Source organism: Sturnira hondurensis, unplaced genomic scaffold (genome assembly GCF_014824575.4).
Source record: "Sturnira hondurensis isolate 20B ecotype Veracruz unplaced genomic scaffold, ASM1482457v3 Scaffold0010173, whole genome shotgun sequence".
Lineage (NCBI taxonomy): Eukaryota > Metazoa > Chordata > Mammalia > Chiroptera > Phyllostomidae > Sturnira > Sturnira hondurensis.
This window is the reverse complement of record NW_028082804.1, coordinates 1020709-1027131: the sequence shown is the minus strand read 5'-3', so window position 1 is coordinate 1027131 and position 6423 is coordinate 1020709.

Sequence of the window (6423 nt, the reverse complement as noted above, 5' to 3'; positions counted from 1 at the left end):
CCGCCTGGCTTACTTCACTTAGCATAATGCTCTCCAGTTTCATCCATGCTGCCACAAAGAGTAAGAGCTCCTTCTTTCTTTCTGCTGCCTAGTAGTCTATTGTGTAAATGCACCATAGTTTTTTATCTGTTCATCTACTGGTGGGCATTTAATTTGTTTCCAGCACTTGGCTATTGTAAATTGTGCTGCTATGAACATTGGGGTGCATAGGTTCTTTTGGATTGGTTTTCAGAATTCTTTGGGTATCATCCCAGCAGTGGAATTTCTGGGTCAAAAGGCTGTTCCATTTTTAGTTTTTTGAGGAAATTTCATACTCTTTTCCACAAGGGTTGCACCAGTCTGCATTCCCACCAACACTGCACTAGGATTTCCTTTTTTCCACAGCAACCTTGCCAACACTTATTGTTCGTTAATTTGTTTATGATGGCCATTCTGACTGGTGTGAAGTAGAATCTAATTGTGGTTTTAATTTGCATGTCTCTGACAGCTATGATGCTGAGCATCTTTTCATATGACTCTGGACTCTCTGATGTCCTCCTTTGCTCATTGTTTAATTGGGTTGTTTTTGTTACTTAATAGAGTTGTGTGAGTTCTTTAAATATCTTGGAGATTAAACCCTTGTCCAATATATCATTGGCAAATATATTTCCCCACACAGTTGGCTCCATTTTCATTTTGCTGATGTTTTCTTTAGCTGTGCAGAAGCTTTTTATTTTGATGAGGTCTTACTTGTTTATTCTTTCCTTTATGTCCTTTCTCTAGGGGACTATTTATTATTAATAATAATAAATTAAAATAATAGTTTGAAAGATAGATAACAATTTCCCTGGTAGACAAAAATAGGCATTACAAATATAAGGAAGAATATGTCCTAAGATGAGAAGGAATAAAAATACATGGTATGCTCTAGGATATGCAAGTGGGTTAGTGTATTGAGTACAAGGTTTGAGGTTGGCGATTGCTAGAAATGAGCCTGGATTAATATAATGAAACAATTTCTATAGCAGTTATGGGTTCTGAGGGATTTTATTATAATATTTATCTTTTAGTTAATCTAACTGTAGGATAGATACAACCCAGATACTAAAACAATCCTCCTTGATTTACCAAAATTGGAAGTGTGTCAGATTTAGATAAAAAAATACAGATGCAATTGTTTGCTACTTACTTTCCATGGGTATTTTAGGAAATCACAACCTATTCATAAACACATAAATAAAGTCAAAGAAACTCATATATAGACAATGAAATTACATTATTGTATATTGTATTATGTGTTCACCACCCCTATATTTCTTTAGCAAACAGGCATGACTGCTTTCTTTCTTTTTCTTCTCCTTGTCCCTGTCCCTCATTCCCTTCACTTCTTCCTTTTTCTTCCCTCTTTTTTTCCACTAAAAACATTTCATTACAGCCTATTAAATACCAGGCACTGTGATCAGTGCTTGGGATATGAAGATAAACAGCACAGTTCTTTTCCTCAAAAGATCACAAGCAGTAGAGGAAACGAAAAGTGAATAAGCCTTGTCAATATAATGTATTTTATATTCAAGGAAAAAGAGGGAGCCTTACCTTCTTAGGTCTCTAGTAGTTTCTTAATGCAATATTTTGAAAATAAAAATATCCGTCTGTAGAATGGATACATTTGGAAAAGAAAAATATGTTTACAGAATATACACTTGAAGTGGAGTAAATAGCAGGTACTTTAGCGTATTAAATTAGTCAGTGAGTTGTTTCAGCCACAGTTACAGCACCCATCCACTGGATCTTTAGACCTGGTACAAAAGAACTTCTTTGGCATTGATGGGTTCGTAGTGTCACCTGTTCTCTGAAATGTTCCAGAACAGTGAGCGTGAGTTACTGACATCCGAGTGCTCTGCAGAGGATTACACTTTATATGAAAGTGCTATTCTTTAAAAAAAATTTTACATTTAATTGTTCAAGTATAGTTGTTGCCATTTTACTGCCCCCCCTCCTACCCCATCCATCCCTGCTTTCCACCCCTGATCCTACCCTGCTTTGGTTTTGTCCATGTGTCCTTTATACATGTTCCTGTGTTATTCCTATGTGAGTGGCATTTTTAAAATCTTATTAACTCATGTATTCAACAAATACTTATTATAGACTTACTCTGTGCAATTCACTGGCTAAGCACTGAGAAACCAATATAAACAATACACATTTCTTGTCTTATGGACCTCCAGGTCTAGAGAAATAAAACAGTCATGTGAACAGATATTACAATACAATGTGCTAAGAGTGATAATAGATGGATATTCTGTTGAAAGTATTAAGTTGGCAAGGAAGAGCAAGTTTTCTGGTGTGTCAGGGAAGGCTTCGTAATGGTTTGGCTTAGGTCTGCAAGACTAAATAGAAGTTTGGTAGGTAGATGTTGCAGTGGGAGATGGGAAGGCATTCTAGGAAATGGGAAAACTGTACAAAGACAGGAGAGCATGGGAGAGTATGCTGTCTGAGGAACTTTAATAGTTCACCCTGGCTGAAACACAAAGTATGTGCAGGATGTTGAAGATGGGAAAGTTGATAAGAAGAAAGCCAGATACTGTGTCTCATAAATTATACTAAGGAGACTAGTTTTCTTGTTAGAGGTGTTGTGGAATTATTTGGGGTTTCAACATGATGCAGTTATATACGAGCCAATGGTATGGATCATTGGGATGAGGGGAAAGAAAGACCCATTAAGAGGTGGTTGCATTGTTCACAATAACCAAGATATGAAAACAATCTACATGCCCATTGACAGATGAATAGGTAAAGACGATATAACCTGTAGATAAACAATGGAATATTATTCATTCTAAAAAAGAAGAAAATCCTGCCACTTAAGACAGCATGGGTAAACCTGGAGATGTCATGCTCAATGAAATAAGCCAGGCACAGAAAAACAAACACTACATGATCTCACTCATATGTGGGCTTTAAAATAGTTAGACGCATAGAAGAAGCAAGTAAAATGGTGGTTACTAGTGGTAGAGTGGAGGGGAAAATGAGGAGTGTTGGGGAAGGGGTACAAAATTTCAGTTATGCAAGAAGAATGACTTCTGGAGATCTAATGTATGGCAAGGTGGCTATAGTTAACTATACTATAGTGTATACTTAAAATTTGCTAAAAGTACAGATGGATGGAAGGAAGGAAGGAAGGAAGGAAGGAAAAGGGTAACTATGTGAGGTGATGGCTATGTTAATTAGAATAATTTGGTGATCATTTCACAATGTATACATATACCAAAACATCAAGTTGTGTAGTTTAAATATATATATAATTCCTATTTGTCAATTATATATCAATAGAACTGGAAAAAACAACATTTCCAATAAGAGATTAATAAAATAGTAACATTGGAAAAATCCCAAGATAAGAAATATAGAGAAAAGGGGCTTGGATACGAGGAAGAGATGATGAATTTAATATTGTATGTGTTGAATTTGAAATAGCACTCTAGGTATAGCATTTAGACATGTAATATGGTGTGGAACTATCAATTTTGGAGTCTTTTGGCACATAGGTGGAAGTTCTCAGCATAATTTTTTATTTAAAAATGTTTTTTGCTCTGGATAATATAAATTATTAAGGGCATTTCTACAATCAAATAAATTATAGCAGTTTATACTTAGAAAAAATTGTTTGGGTTTGTGCTGGAAAACACTTGCCCAGATAATGCTTGTATCTGAATGTAAGCGAATTAATCTCTCATCAGCTCTTATCACACAGTGGTGTTTAATGGAGGTGTAAGCGGCTGTTGGAAAGGTAGGAGGAAAGAGGACCAATCCACTTACATGTAGAAATAGAACTAAAAGCTCTTAGCACAATGTTATCTGCTTGGTTTCTTTTTATCATAACAGAGCTATTATTCTGGGTATCAGAAAACATTCCTCTCTTTTAGTAAAAAGTTAAATGCTATGTCCGTTATACACACCATTCCTTACACTCAAACTTTAAATAGTAGATATTTCAAATTCTTATTATACAAATAAAAAGCTTAGGTGAGAGATATTCCATAATACTCTTTCCCTCCTGTTGTTCTTACTTTAAAAATAAAACCATGTGATTGAAATTAAGAACAATTTAACAATAGCCAGAGGGGAGGGGAGAGGGGTCAGTGGGGAGAAGGGTTTTTGGGAACTACTATAAAGGACACATGGACAAAACCACCAGGGAAGGTGAAAGCAAGGGAGGGAGGTGGTTTTGGAGGGGGTGGGGGGTAGGGGTGGTGAGAAAATACAGACAACTGTAATTGAACAACAATAAAATAATTTAAATAAAAAAATAGGACTTCTGGCTAGGGTGGAAGCATAGGTAGACACACTCTGCCTCCTCGCACAACCAAAAGAAGGACAACAACAATTTAAAAACAAAAAACAACCAGAACTGACAGAAAATAAAACTGTATGGAAGTCTGACAACCAAGGAGTTAAAGAAGAAACATTCATCCAGACAGATAGGAGGAGTGGAGACAGCAGCTGGGCAGAGAGGACTATCGGCAAAGTAGCAGCTGGAAGACTGGGTGACCCCACATTCTCACGCCAATAAACCAGGTGAAACTGGGGAGTGGGATAGACAACACAACCCAGGGCTCCAGTGCAGGGAAATAAAGCCTCAAACCACTGAAAACACCTGCGGGGGTTGAGGTACCTGGGGAAACTCCCAACCTCACAGCAGACTTCATTGAAGAGGCCCACAGGGTCCTAGAACTAACACAAACCCACCCACCTGGGAATCAGCACCAGAAGGCTTGGATTTAATTGTAGGAAGCAGGGGAAGTGACTGAAATCTGGCAGAGAGTGGAGCAAGCGCCATTGTTCCCTCTCAGACCCATGCCCCACATACAGTGTCACAACTCAGCAGTGTGGGTTACCCTGCTCTGGTGAACACCTAAGGCTCCACCCCTCACTACCTAACAGGTGCATCAAGACAGAAAAAAATGGCCCAAACAGAGGAACAGATCAAAGCTCCAGAAAAAATACAACTAGGCAATGAAGAGGTAGCCAACCTATCAGATGCACAATTCAAAGCCCTGGTGATCAGGATGCTCACGGAATTGGTTGAATTTGGTCACAAATTAGATGAAAAAATGAAGGCTACACTAAGTGAAATAAAGGAAAGTGCACAGGGAACCAATAGTGATGGGAAGGAAACTGGGACTCTAACCAATGGTGTGAACCAGAAGGAAGAAAGAAACATCCAATCAGAAAAGAATGAAGAAACAAGCATTCAGAAAAATGAGGAGAGGCTTAGGAACCTCCAGGATAACTTTAAATGTTCCAACATCTGAATTATAGGGGTACCAGAAGAGGAAGAGCAACAAGTGGAAAACTTGTTTCAACAAATAATAAAGGAGAACTTCCCCAGTCTGGCAAAGGAAATAGACTTCCAGGAAGTTCAGGAATCTCAAAGAGTCCCAAAGAAGTTGGACCCAAGGAGGAACACACCAAGGCACATCATGATTACATTACCCAGTATTAAAATGAAGGAGAGAATTCTAGAAGCAGCAAGAGATAAGGGGACAGTCACCTACAAAGGAGTTCCCATCAGACTGTCAGCTGATTTCTCTAAAGAGACCTTGCAGACAAGAAGGGGCTGGAAAGAAGTATTCCAAGTCATGAGAGTCAAGGACCTACATCCAAGATTGGTCTATCCAGCAAAGCTTTCATTTAGAATGGAAGGGCAGATAAGGTGCTTCTCAGATAAGGTCAAGTTCAAGGAGTTCATCATCACCAAGCCCTTATTATATGAAATGTTAAAGGAACTTATCTAAGAAAAAGAAGATAAAAAACATACACAGTAAAATGACAGCAAACTCACAATTATTAACCACACCTAAAACAAAAATAACGACAAACTAAGCAAACAACTAGAACAGGAACAGAACCACAGAAATGGAGATCACATAGAAGGTTATGAACAGGGGTATAGAAGGAGGAGAGGGAGGGAAAAGGTGCAGAAAATAAGTAGCATAGATGGTAGGTAGAAAATAGACAGGGGAAGGGTAAGAATAGTATGGGAAATATAGAAGCCAAAGAACTTATATGTATGACACATGGGCATGAACTAAAGTGGGGGGACGTAGGTGGGAGGGGATGTGCAGAATGGAGGGGAGTGAAGGGGGAAATGGGACAACTGTAATAGCATAATCAATAAAATATATTTTAAAAAATAAAGCCAAGTACCATATTTTTGCACCATAAGGCACACCTAGGTTTTAGAGGAGGAAAATAAAAAAGAATTTTTTGAAGGAAAAAAATTTAAAGGAATAAATATGGTAAAATATTTAATAACATAAATAACAATGTTTCACCAATGTAAATGTAAAGCTACATTCGAACTATATGACACACCCCTATTTTCCTCCCAAAGTTGGGGGAAAGGTGGGTCTTATCGTCTGAAAAATATGGGTAAATAGTTTA